Consider the following 13,956-nt stretch of genomic DNA (forward strand, 5'->3'; position numbering starts at 1 on the left):
GGGGTAAGGGACCAACCTGAGGAGGGAGAAGAGACAGGCACCGCGGCCCGCTACTGCGCTCCCGGAAAGCGTTCCGCCTCCTCAGCCTCACGCGGGCCTCGCGTGGGCACCTGTGCGGCGAGAGTGAGTACCTGGCGCCCTGAGCCCTGTCTCCTTGCAACCTTCGGGAAGTAAAGGGGAGGGGGGTGCACTTAAGAGCAAAAGAAATGAGAAATGGCAAACTCAGCGGCCTCACCCCCAGCCCAGGAACCAGCAGTTTAAGGGCCACAGGGATACGGAGAGCGAAGGACTCGGCAGCTCTGCCCTGGACGCGGGCGGGGGCGGCCTCCGGCGCCTCGGGAATCCCGGAATCGCCGAGGAGCCCGCGGGCGCCCGGGGGGCGAGGGCGTGGTACCGGATGGCCCCGCCCCGCCGCCAGCCCCCGCGCGCATCCCGGGCGCCGCGTGCGAACGCCGAGGCTCCTTGTGCTACGCGGACTCGGGAGCCCAGGGCGAGGAGCCCGGGGGCGGGCTTTGGTCGCCCCCCTCGGTCCCGCCACCTCTCCAATTCAGTTCCCCGTTCGCGCGCTGTCCGAGGCGCTCTCTTCCTTTTTCGACCTCTTTTAATATTAATTCCTCGGCCCGACTGCACCCCTCTCGCCCCCTCCCTCTTCTTGGAGAGCCCGTCACTCCTTTTCGGTCCTCATCGTTGTCCCTCCTGGGATTCCAGTTATCCTTTTGCTGCTTCATCTTCCCTCCACCTCAGCTTTTTCTGCCACCTCCCACTCGAGAAACTTGCTCCGGCCAGGGGTCCCCCTCCGGTCACAGTTGTCCCCCTTCCTCCCTAGGGACGGCAGCGTGTGCGGGTCCCAATACCGTTCCCCGAGGCACGAGCGCCCCGCCCAGTCCCTGGCGTGATTCCGAAGCCCAGGCCCGGCCAACGTTTTCTCCCGGCGACTCCACAAGGGCAGGAAGCAGGCCCGGGGCCCCTTCTTCCAAGGCGTCTTCTTAGAGGGGTATAGGGCAGGACTCAGGAAGGATGCGGGCACTGAATCCTTAGGCCGGGTCTCCCGCAGAACCGCACTCTCCACGGAGCCTGGGGTGGGGGGCGCAGCGAAGGGGCCTGAGGCAACAAGTGACCCATCGTGCGGGCGGGGGCCGGGCCGACCCTGGTTAAGCGATCCTGGCCCCCTCCCCGGCCCCGTTACCCTTACGCACACTAGGCTTTGGAGATGGGTAGCGGGAGGGAGACCTGGGAGAGAAGGAGACGTGGCTCTTCCCGAGTCCAAAGTCTCCCTCCTCCAGGTTTCACCATGCGCACCCTTAGCAGAGTTTGCTAGGGATGGAGAGAGGGGGCAGGGCAGAAGCCGCCGACGTGGAGGGATCTTTGGAACGTGGGGTGGTGGAGTGAGGAGGAACAGTTCCCGATTGCCTACCCGACTTGGGCGATGCTTTTCCCCCTACCCACCACCCAAGCCTCCTGGGCCAGGGCCCAGCCTGACCAGCTGGAGCGGATTTGGGCGAAGGAGGAAAGAGGGCCCCGGCGCCCTCCCCAGCTTTCCTCTGCCGCCCTCCCTGATTGGCTGTGCGTCCCTGGAGCCCAACTTCAGCCGCTCCAGACTCCATCTGAGACCCAGGGGATCCGGAGTGCGGCGACCCAGAGCGGGGTAGGGGGGTGGCCACGAATCCCCGGGCTGACATCCCGGGGGTCCCTGGGGGGAGGGGCGCGGACGGGCCTGCCCCCGCAGCCTCCGCGAGGCCGAGCTAGCCGCGTCTTGCGGCCTCAGCTCCTCTCCGCCCCCCCGCCCTTTCCTTCCCTCCCAGCGGCGGCCTCCCTCCTTCTCCGCCCCCCCCCCCTCGCCCGCCCGCCACCTCCCCCCGGTTTCTCATTCCTGCCACTAGCGCGCTCGGCGGCTCATTCCGCGGCCGCCGCCAGCCGAGGGGAGCGTCGCGAGCAGATGCCGCGGGGGCCGCTCGCAGCCGCCGCCGACTTGTGAATGGGACCCGGACACGGGCCGGGGCTGACATCGCTGCGCTCGCCTTGCGCCAGGGACCGACGGCCGGCATCCCGCGCCCACCCTCCGGGGCCCCAGGTGAGGCGCGCCGCCAGTGCCTTCCTCTCGCCTGGATGGGGCTTCTTTGGGGTGGGTGCGGGGGGGGCTCGTCTCTGGATGAGAATGTCTGGAGAGCGGGGTGGGGGGTGGAGGACTGACTCGACAAGGTTTCACAAATGCTAAGCGGACTGGGGAGGGCGGAGGTTAAGAGAAGATTTGTTTAAAAATCGAAAAGGAAGAAGGGAGCCAGTTGTGGGCGCGGGCAGCTCAGGGGACAGAGGCGCCAGATGTGCGCTCCAGTCTCTCCCCGCAGCTCCGGTCTCTGAGCGGGTCTGCGCCGAGGCCTCGAGAGAGGGGCTTTACACCCGGCTGGAGCTGGAAGCTGCAGAGCTGCGCCCCGGACGCGCCGACCGCCCCCGGTCAGGTCTCCCGGGGAAAGTCGCCCCCAGCGCGGTGCCCGCCCGCCCTCCCGCCGGCGCTGCGCCTCTTTCCGAAAGCGACGACGTGACCGTGCTCTGCAGGGTCCCTACCCCTTCCTCCTCTATCCCGACCGGGCGCTCCCGGGGACTCAGTTCCTCCATCGAGATCGCCGGGGAAGCCCCGGAAAACGGCAGGAACCCAGCTCGGGTCGGCGATTTCCCCGCACTTTCAGAGCGTGGGTTTGGGTCCGCTGACTGCGGCTCGGGGGGGCTGCTGACTGCGGTGCGCGCTCCAGCCTTCAAGCCAGAGTGTCTTCGGGGGTCTCCGGGGGAAGTGTGTCAGCTCCCGCCAGCTTCAGGGGCGATACGTGAGCGGCTCAGACTCGGGCTCGCTCTGGCTGAGGCTTGGCGCAGCCTGCCCAGGTCAACGTTAACTTTGCGAAGCGAGCCTTCCCCGCAGCCTGCGCCTCCTCCCGAAGTGCGCCGAGCCTTTCCAGCTCCGCGCGCATGGCCTCCCTCCCGCATCTTTGCCCCGAACCCTAGCGGCGAGTGAGGAGCCTGGAGAAACCCGCAGGATGTGGGGGCGGCGAGGAGACCAACCCTCTCCCCCTACACCCGGGTGTAGCTATAGGAGGCCCGCCTGGTGCTGTGAAGAAAAGAGTCCCCAGAGAAAGTGGGGTCAGAGAGCGTCACCTCCCCACCTCCCGGGTCGCGCTTCTTCATCCCTTTCTTGCCAAGGCCTTGTTCCTCGTTTTCTGGGGGTGAGGGTGGAAGTGGGGATGGGGTGGGGTAGGGAGCGGTGGTGTCCGCACGCCTTCTTCTCCCGCGTGAAAGGTTTTCTAAATGCTTGAAAAAGAAAAGCCCTGTTGCTTTGCTGATAATGCAGCAGGGATTTCACGGGCCATCGCACTGCTATTAAGAAATTGCATCTTCTCATCGTTTAATAACGCCACCTCTGCATGGCGACGGGTCGTTCCTAAGGGGTGGGGGTGGAAGGTTGTTTCTAAAACCCTGCTGCATGAAGGTATAGACATGCCTGTAAAGTCTTCCCTCCCTAAACAAATCTTTGTCGGGTGGCTCTGAAATCGTGCCTTGTTTTCCTCTTCCAATCATTCCTATCGTTTTTATATGAGGCAGAGTAAGTTTTCAGTTTAATCACTGGGAAGCCACAATGATTAATCTGGTGAGAGGACACGGGTCGATGTCTTTATCACTTGGGCTTGCGGCAGGCATCGATGATTTTGCGGGGTGTCTGGATTTCCCGGGGAAGGGGACGTAGAAGTGTTCTCAGGAGCGAGGATCCACCAGCATCATCGCATCAGCACATTTGCCACGCGGGGCTCCGAGAGCTAGAGTCTAATACGATGAGAGAGAGGAGACGAGGCTGACCTTCATTTCATTAATCCTGGAATTCTTTTTCCTACAAATACAGAGATGCAGACAGCAGAATCCAGAAGTAATCTGCCCAAACCCCAGCTGCAGGAGAGCCTGGTCTTAGTCCAGCAGAACAAAGGAATAAAAGTTGCAAAACAAAGAGACAGAGGGTTGGGGCCAAGGCCTGTGGGACCCTGAAGCTCCTGCTCACTGAAGTTCCTTAGTCATGAGCTCTGATTCAAAGTTTCAGAGTTGGCCAGTGGGCCCTAAAATTCAAACCTTTCCGCAAGACTGAAATCCTGCCTAGTACAATGAAATGTGAGTAGTTTTCAAGTACAGACCAAGGAAAAGCATCTGAGAGGACAGGAAAGTTTCCTTGAGTGAGAATTAGCTCTACATGCTGTTTTTGAAACAATGCAAATTAATACATTTAAAATGTCTTGCAGTCACATTTTCTTATTCATAATTATTATTATGATCTTTTTTTCCATGTTGTTTTGGAGTCTGTATAAGTTGGTTATTTTATTACGTAGTTAGGGAAAAACAAAACAACACCTCCCCCCCAACCCTTGGGGGAGGGAACTGCATTGGGAGGACTGAGATAGGATAATCTGTTGAGGCCCAGGCATGTGGGTTTACTCAAACTGAGCTTACTGCTTACTAGAAAAATAGGCTTTGGAAGTAGCTCTAATTGAAGCAGTGGACCATCTTGATAGCACTTCAGAACTTTCATTATGTTCTGCATTCTTATCTGAAGGCTAGACAGTGAAATTACTAGAAATGCAAATTCTGTTTTCAATTAAGATGTAATCTTTTGTTAATTTGAGAATTTTTTTTAAGTTACAACTGTTTTTTTTTTTTTTTTTGACCCAGAACTCAAGGTTCCTCTTTGCAGTGGTGGCTGTGGATGTGTGTGTATGTTTGTTCTTGAAAAGGGGTGGGGGCAGGGTTGGAGAGCCATGCCGTGATTTGGGGGAATACGGATCAATTTCATGCTCCTTTAATGCACTTGTCTTCATAATTCATGGTTTTTCTTCCACTTTGAATAGAATTACACGGCTGCTTTGTAAAGATTCTGGTTTGGGGATCCTCATATGGGAAATGCCATGACTTTGACCTCAAAGCTTGATTTACAATGCCAGAGCTACACTCCCTTGAGCCTAGTGTGTCTCAGAACCTTGCCTGTGAACGTCTGTGACTTATGAAGTTGACAGTTAACATAAACTTTGATCTGTGATATTCAAAGCTATTTTCGGAACCATCTAAAGGAGATCTGCAAATCTGATTTTACTCTGCCTTCATTTTCTACACATTTATGTAGGCAGATGTTCCAGAAACATGATCATTTTGTTTATTTTCAATATTGATTTCTTTCACTTTGATCATAGGAATACTTTATCATTAAATAATAATGATAAGACAGTGGTCTAAAGAGTTTAAAAGAGGGTAACCAACCTTTTTTTTTTTTTTTTTTAACTGTCAAATTTGCAGAATAACTACTATCTTGTACATTTTTTTTCCTCACTAGAAAATCTCACTATTGTGTAAATTCACCAGCCAGTGATTAAAGAGACTGAAATGTGCTTGGGATATTTCCCCCCTTATGCAATTGGTCATTGTTTCATACAAAGTTACCTGATACGTCAGGAACCCCTGTCCTAGATTTACCAGCCACTGTAGTTGTCAGTCTTTTTGGTTCAAAGTTATTGCCCCTGAAATATGTAAATGTATTTGGTCCTCTGTGTGTGTGTGTGTGTGTGTGTGTGTGTGTGTGTGATTCAAGGGACTAGGGGAAAAACATCAACAGGTCTGGTTAAAAAAAAAGATTTTTTTTAAAAGCTGGAGAAAGTTGGACAAATTCTGTTGTACCAGTATGAGTAACAGTGAGGTTTCCATCAGTATTACTATGATAGCCATCCACAGCCTCCTCTATGGGCAAAGAAGAACTAAAGAAAACACTTGAGGAGGATAATTAGACATCTTCTGCTATAATTTTACCCTGACATTGAGAGCCTTGTGCGTCTCTGGAAATGGGTTCCTTCGCGGAAGATTGCATGTCTGGCCACTAGAGGGCAATGGCGCCCTGCTCCAGCTGTGTACCTGGGGCCCATCTGCTTTTGAGGGCACCATGAAAAGCAGTTTTGTTACCACCGGCCTTGTCTGCACCTCTCAGGAGAGACCGAATTCAATCTAGCTGTGGTTCAGGCTACTGCTTCAGCAGTTTGTCAGGATTAACATCTTTCTAGTCCGTGGATCCCGTTACCTTCAGTCTCTTCTTCCCACCTTGGAGTTTACTAGAAAGTTGCAAAATCTGAATCTTGAAATCCTCTGAGCAGGAGATGAGGGGGGCTGGACTGTATAATAAACAAGGTCAGTTCTCACTGAGGCAGTGATCTGGAGGGTTTTCTGGTTCTTTTTTTTTTTTTTCCTGCAAAAAAAGCATCATTTCAGACTCCGAGGGGGGAGGGAAGGAGTATAAGAAGGGAAATATTAGTGAGATTGCTGTGATAACATTGCCTATTCTTTCAAGAGGTTTTGAAGATGTCTGCAAGGCATTTTTAATTTGCAAAAAAGAACAGCAGTTTGATCTTTGGTAAATACTTTGGGGCATGGAGTTTTAATATAACAGTCAATGTTTTACTATTACCTTTAAACCATTCCTGATATTGCTGTACAAAACCTAACTTTAGCAGAGTAAAATTTAATTCAAGATTGGTCCTCATGCACTGGAGTTTAATCATCTGACTTTTTTTTCCCTCCTCTGTGATATGGAAATTACTGCTTATGATTAAATTGCATACTCCAGGCTGCACAAATTTATATTTGTTACTGTTTGATAGTATCATTATGAATTTAGAAGAAGAATGAGACAAAAAAAAACCCCTGATGCTATATTATAATTAAGAGGAAAGCTCTATTTTAAAAAAATTACTGGCTTAAGTGGATTCTTATTTGTATCTTTCTTTTTTTCTTTAAAACTGAATATAGTCGCCTCCCTGGTGAATCAGCAGTGGAGTTCTTTGCAGCTCTGAGTATGTTGGAATGCATGAGCAGTTGATGAAGGAGGAATCAATGGAAATGGATCATGGGAGGGAGTATTAAGTAACTCAGTTGAAAGTAAGACAAAGTGTTTTGTAAACCAAAGCTCACTTACCGCCCGGACAGTTTATTTAACTTTAAAAAGGAAGGCACTTTTACATTCTAAGTGCTTGTGAATAATGCACGTTTGTTAGAACTGGAGGCAAAATTTCACTGTTATTTGGTTTAATTAGTCGTCTGACTGTTGCAGAGTTCTGAGATGCTTATTGAGATAAAGCATTGTTCTCAGAGTTTCTATGGTCAAGGTTTTTGCTCAGGCGAGAAGCTAGTACGCAGGATGTTAAATGAGATGGGAGTTTAAGAGAGAAGAAAGGAAGAAAGAGGAGCGGGGAGAAAAGAGTGTGGGAGAGACTACGGATGCCCTTTCTCATGGCAGGTCAGGCTCTGGTGTCTCTCTCTTCTTTCCTCTCTTTTTTCACTCATTTAGACCATGCGAGGTGCCGAATCCAGAAAGCTGGCATAAACAGCCCCACAGGCCACGGTAAACAGTGGCCAGAGCCTTATTCTCTTGCCTTCTGGCACTGAATACTTGTCAAAGGATCCTGTGAATAAGCACTGCCTTTTCCTGCCTTTCCCCTGGTTGTTCCAGTTGAAGAAAAACCCTCACTTCCTCCATGAACTTCTTTATTTGCCAGAAATCCTCCTGACACGGTCCTCTGTGCTGGCATGATTTCACAAATTAAGATTACTTCTCCACGTTCACTTTTCCCTGAAGAAAATGTCTTCGGATGCAGCGTCTTCTCCACCACGATGACCACCTGGCTCGGAAACTGGAGCAGTGGAAGCCCTGCCCTGGATTTAGTTTAAGACACACAGAGATCTCTTCTCAGCCGTCATCAGGCTCCACCGGGGGGAGGAGTGGGAGTTCAGAGCAACATCCTGGCCGTGGATTCTCAGGAAGAACAAACACGGATGAAGGCCGGGACAGACAGAGCGTATCTAATTACAGTGCATTCACCCCCACCGTGATCTCTGGGTGTGTGTTACCAATTGTCACATACCGAACAGTCAGCCCTATTTCCATCATTCCTGAGGCCTGGACCACCTATTCAGACTCAGAGTTGGTATTGCCGAGCAATCAGGCCAAGATCAGGGTGAGGAGAGTGAGGTAAAGACAGGCAAGTGCAGACTTAGATCCCGACTGTATTTAAAATGTTGGTATTTTGCTCATCATGGAGTTTCTTCCCCTAGTGATCTTGATTTTTGAAATGTTTCCTAAAAATACTATTTATCTTGATTTACTGAGTTTTGGGGGTTTCCCAGGTGGTGCTAGTGGTAAAGAACCTGCCTGCTAAAGCAGGAGACATCAGAGACGCAGGTTTGATCCCTGAATCTGGAAGATGCCCTGGAGGAGGGCATGGTAAGCCACTCCAGTATTCTTGCCTAGAGAATCCCGTGGACAGAGGAGCCTGGTGGGCTACAGTCCATGGGGTTGAAAAGAGTCGGACACGATGAAGTGACTTAGCAGTAACTGCAACTGAGTTTATTGGCACCCCCTTACATTTGGTGCCCACGGACGGAGCCCCACCTGACTCACCCTGGTTCCAGCCATGCCCAGCAGTCTGATTCTTCTCAGTTCCAGCTCCACCGCTTGCAAAGTAGGAACCCAAGACTGAGCTAAGTAACTTCTCTCAGACTCAGCTACCTCATCTGTAAAAATGGACCTAGTCATAATATCCATGTCCTGGCATTGCTATAAAATAACAGAAGAATTGGGTACAATGTCTGGTTCATGAGTTCTCAGTAACTGCTTGAGACTTTTTGTCCTCTGAGAAAGAGACCTGGGCTTCACTTTTATAGACTAACCATAGCAGGTAGAAGTTCTTCCCCATGATTATTTGGCCAAAATCCTGCACTAAACTTTCCCTTTGGCTTGAGGGCCCTCCCAATTAGTGATGAATTGTTTATTAGAACCTGCCTTTTAAAAAAAAAATGTATTTCAGAAGTTTAAGTGATACATCCCTCTTCCATTTAAAATATTCAAGAGGCAGTCAAGATTTTAGAGATAATTATGGCTTTTGAAAAGTGCCTGCCTCCTCGATACCTTTGCATTTTCCCCTGCTAATTTTTACATACGGGCTGCTGTGGAAAGTTGCCCTGAAGTTATATCTTACTGGGAAAGTTGGCTAAGCCTGTGATGTTGAGATATTCATCACAAGGTCTGCCTCTTTTTAAAAGGGACTCATTACTATTCCAGACTAGCTGAAATGATAATTAGTCTCTTGATAAATTGTCACCATTTTCCAGAATATTCCTGTTTGTTTTTCAGGTAAATGTAGTTTGGGGTTTTCAGGAGGATGAGCTGTGACAGTCTGACTCCTGGAAAGACTGCGGCTTGAAGAAGCGCTTGCCCTGTCTGTGGTCTTCCTCAGGCCCAGGCAGAAGCACAGTGATTTGGCATTGGATTAAAGATAACAGGAATCCCTGCCCCCATGTAGCCCTCCATGGCATTCCAGCTGTTCTCACCCCAGTGTCACCATCAGGCTGCAGCTTCCAAAGCTCCTAGTCCTTCTAGGTTGCCCTGCTGTGCTCCATCTGCAGCTTTCCTGTGTCATCTGTCCCTACCCCAGGCCCTCCTGCCTTCCCTCCTGAGTACGTGGCACCATGAGAGCAAGGCACTCGCTGCCTGTGTTTGCCTGGAAAGGGCCAGGGGAGAGGGCCACCTTGATGAGATAGGACCGTGCTCCAGGTACCTCCTGTATTGTGTGCAGTCGCCCTGTGAGGAAGGTACTGTCATCTCCACTTTACAAATCGGGAGAATGACCCCCAGGAGGATTTGAGACACTCGTCCTAGCTCCGCAGGCTGGAGGAAGCAAAGGCAGGTGTCCAAGCCCGTTCTGACCCCAAGGCCAGCAGCTCCCTGTCATGTGTGACGTGTGTTGCAATCCCGGCCTCCTCGGCTTCCTGGAGAAGAGCAGCGGGACAGAGCTGAGTTGACGGCTCGACCCTGTGCCCCTACAAGCTCCCAGATGTTGTCCATTAAAGGAGCCTCTGAGATCTTACGGTCCAACTCGCCTCTCTGCAGGGTTTCTGCTTGTCATTGATCCTGCAGCTTCCTAAATGTCCTGATGACAGCCCGCTAACGACATCTCAGGAAACCCATGACACCAGAGGCGACTCATTAACTCTGTTCATTAAAATATCCCATCATATAAGGAGCTAAGATATCTTCTGCTGTAACTTTCTCCCAGTAGTCTCTTTGCCCTGCTCCCTGGCACTTTTTCCTTCTGAAAGCCCTACAAATACTGGAAAATGGCATCTGATAACAGTTAAAATCCATCATGTATTGAGCACTAAGCTAGACTTAGGCACTATGCTAAGGACATTCTATGACGTGAGAATTATCTGCAGCAACCTATGAGCTGGTTAAGATTATTGCTAGCATCTTATAGAGGAAAAAAAAAACCCAGAAATTTCCAGGGTTCCATCACTGTTAATTGGCAAAGCTGAGATTAAAAGCCAGGCATCCGACAGCCAGCTTAACCTGCGTCAGGGTGCTCTGCCATTCAGGGCTTCAGCTAACCTGATGAGATTACAGACCTCTCACCATCCTCATCTCTCATGTCTGCTTCCATTCTGTTTCATCATTGTCCCCCCTAAACATGTGGCATTTTAAATCAGAGTCCCTATTGTGGTCTAACCACTGTAGAGTGACTGGACCTCCTGTTTCCTGTAATGAAAATTGGACATCTCACTTTAAAGCAGAATTCTCAGGAATCAGGTGTCTGAAGTCACTTAACTGAGCTGTTGGCTATTGTCATCAACAATCTTTCAGAGATGAGGGTCCAGGGGCCCATAGAAGAACCACGACTCGCCTAATATCACATGCTGATCTAGCAGCAGGTGGAATAAGAAGTGGGTGGTCTTGGCTCTTAATCCTATCTCTTACCACTATCTAAAAGCAAAAGCCTTTTTATTTATTTTTTTAGAGTTGATATACCTGTGGCCTGATTATGATTTAAAACATATCACTAGTTCAAGTATATATATAAAAAAGATTCACCCTATAATATTATTTGGCAGTTAAGTTGTAACATCTAAATACGGAACTTTGTATGAATCTTTAATATTTTGAAGTCATGGTTAGCCAATCCAGTGTCATTTGGTAATATTTTGCAGTATGTACCATTTGATTTCACCCTTCAGCTCTGTCCTACTTTATAGATATCTACCACTAATATCTCTATTCTGAGTTTCCATAACTAACAGTAAGAATGGCATCACCACTTTGCCACCCCTAAGCTTTCACAGGGCCCGCTGGCAGGGTTTGGTTTGCACTCCATCTGAAACTCATTTCATTGTCCCCTACTTTAATGAAAGGCCTGGGCTGGGAACACTGAAATGCTCAAATCACAGGGCCTTTCCTCAGAGAGCTGACAACATCGCTGGTGAAGAACATACTCAAATCTCAAGGCTGCGTACAGTCAGTGCCCAAAGGAAGTAGAAGCAAGGAGGACCACAGTAAAGACAAGCCACATGCAGTTCAGTGATCAAGGATGGTTTGGGGAAGGGGAAAAAAAACATTGCACTCCTGCACGGGGGGAAGGGATCCAAGAGACCAACTGGAGGAACACATCATGCCACCAGGCCCTCCAGTCCTGGCTCCGTGTGCCAGTGATAGCCAGGGCGTCACTAGTCACAGGGAGCTCCTCACCCCTGGGCACAGACCACCAAGGCGTTAGGGACTTCCACATTTAGAAACACTTCCTTTGGGTTGATCCAAACTCTGTGTCCCCAGAGGTTGTACTCTTGGGTATGAGCCTTTGATGTCAACGAGGGATAGACAGAATTCTCCCTCCCCGTTGCAGCTGTTCAGTATCTGAGTGGTCTTCCAGGATGCTGTCTCTGTCTCCCATCTCCAGAATGGACACTTGTCTCCTTTTTGCCCTCCTTGGACAGCGGGACTGAGCACAGAAATCTAGAGGCAGCTTAGACTATCAACTCCCTCTGCGCTTCTTTTATTGCAGCCCGAGGCTACATTAGCTTTTATTGCCAGCCACATCACCCAGAGGACTTATGCTCCACAGTTTATTTCTTTGTTTTTCCTGGTGTGCTGCTGTTAAGCCCCATTTTCCCACCTGTCCCTGTACACAGAAGACATAATACGGCACCTTCAGCAGTGTGAGGGCGTCAGGCTGCCTGGCTTCAAAGCTTGGCCCTGCTGCTTCCCGGCTGTGCAAGCCACCGTATCTGTCTCTCGATGTCCTCATCGGTAACACTGGGTTAATAATACCAACCTTGCAGGTGTGGTTCTGATATTAAATGATATTAATATATGAAAGTGTTTAAAGAGTACACTGAATGAGGTTGCTGTTTTTATTATCTCTGTTACATTACATACCAATAGTCTGGATCCACTGATTCCCAAAATGTTTTTAAATTTAAACCTTTAGTCTCTTGTGCAGAATATCTGTCATCCCTCTAACCATGCAATAGTTTGGTTTACTTACATACCTACCTTTCTTATGAAAAACAGCAAAAACAGCAAAACTGATAGACGCAGGGACAGCACCTTGTTAACCACAGAAGACACTCCTTTTGAGTGATTCTACCCAGGTGGTGCTAGTGGGTAAAGAACCCGCCCACCAGTGCAGGAGACATACGACATGTGGGTTCGATCCTTGGGTTGGGAAATCCCTGGGAGGAGGGCATGGCAACCCACTCCAGTATTCTTGCCTGGAGAATCCCAAGGACAGAGGAGCCTGGTGGGCTATAGTCATAGGGTTGTGAAGAGTCGAACACAACTGAAGTGACTTGGCACGCACACGTGCCCTGGAATACAATCTTCTTCATGTTACTCATTCCTGGTGATGCGTAGTTGCCGTTTTGTTTGCTTGTTTGTGTGGCTTCATAGCACCCACATCACCTTCCTAAGTTTGGAGATAACCCACAATAAGACTCTCTGTAGAAAGACTGCCTTCTTTCTACTCCACAGGCTTCAAGGGCCAGAGTCTCTGTCCTCTCTTTCCTGGAAGGTGGAAGGATGACTCAGCACCTACTTCCCAGTGTGTTTTAAACTTGGAATCAGTATCTTACACTTATGTGCCTGTGTGTGTGTACACACCCACACAAGCACACACAGAAGCCCTGGCCATGAAGTAGCCCATGGATGCTGACCATAAAGAATCCACTCTGGTCACTGTGGAGTGGCTGCTGCATCATCCAACATCCAGGAGTAACCAGAGTGGAAGGGAAAGCTGTCACTACCCATGTTCAGTGGGGACCGTGGCAGTGCCCTCTGTGCTGTGTGCTGTGCTTAGTCGCTCATTGTATCTGACTCTTTGCAACCCCATGGACCCACCATGGACCTGCCAGGCTCCTCTGTCCATGGAATTCTCCAGGCAAGAATACTGGAATGGGTTTCCATGCCCTCCTCCAGGTTTGTGGCAGGATCTAGTCTGCGGTTCTGACTGTTGGGGCACCTGATGTTCCTGACCACTTCTCTAGTCTTCCTGCAAGCCATGTGCTACTCAGAGTTGCTTTGAACTAATAAACCCAAAAAGGCTTCATAGCCCTGGATATCCTTGCAAGACTGCTGCAAGAAAACTTATGCACTGCAATGGTGAGGGGAGATCTGGCTTTTGGGTTCCTCTCAAATGCTGAATAGAACATGGATAGATGGTTAGATGTTCAGGTGTGAGGAGAGAGCAGAGGAAACCTTTATTAAACATTGGATGGTCCGATTTGGGTTGAGCAAGAACTGGGCAGGATATCAGAACCTGGGTGGAAGCTAAGTGATATGGCTCAGTAGATGAAGTGGAATTTACACAGGCAGCTATGGCAAACAACACAACTGTTAGGCATGTGGATGGCAAATGGTCTCTTGGAAAGAACAGGGCAGGTTGTGTGGGAAAGTGGCCCATGGATGCTGGCTCTGGAGCCAATGCAAAATTCCCCCCAGAAGTATTATGCAGAGGAGACTAAGGCCAGATTCAGGGACGAGAGTCCAAATTGTATTCCTAATCTAAGGGCAGCCAGATAGAAAAGACTAGTCTGAATTCAGAGCCAAACATCTTGGAGAAGCCAGGATCA

The 13,956-nt window shown here is 49.9% G+C and overlaps 1 protein-coding gene across 1 annotated transcript in view; it reads left to right on the top strand.

Annotated features, from left to right (window-relative positions):
- Positions 1-1,867: 1,867 nt before the first annotated feature.
- The window catches only part of CDH11 (cadherin 11), a 158,663-nt gene continuing 146,574 nt past the window's right edge, over positions 1,868-13,956 (top strand). The window contains exon 1 of the mRNA XM_070388319.1: positions 1,868-2,071. The gene's annotated coding sequence lies outside the window, so the exon portion shown is untranslated. The remainder of the gene's footprint in view (positions 2,072-13,956) is intronic.

The sequence above is a fragment of the Bos mutus genome, chromosome 18 (assembly GCF_027580195.1).
Source record: "Bos mutus isolate GX-2022 chromosome 18, NWIPB_WYAK_1.1, whole genome shotgun sequence".
NCBI lineage: Eukaryota > Metazoa > Chordata > Mammalia > Artiodactyla > Bovidae > Bos > Bos mutus.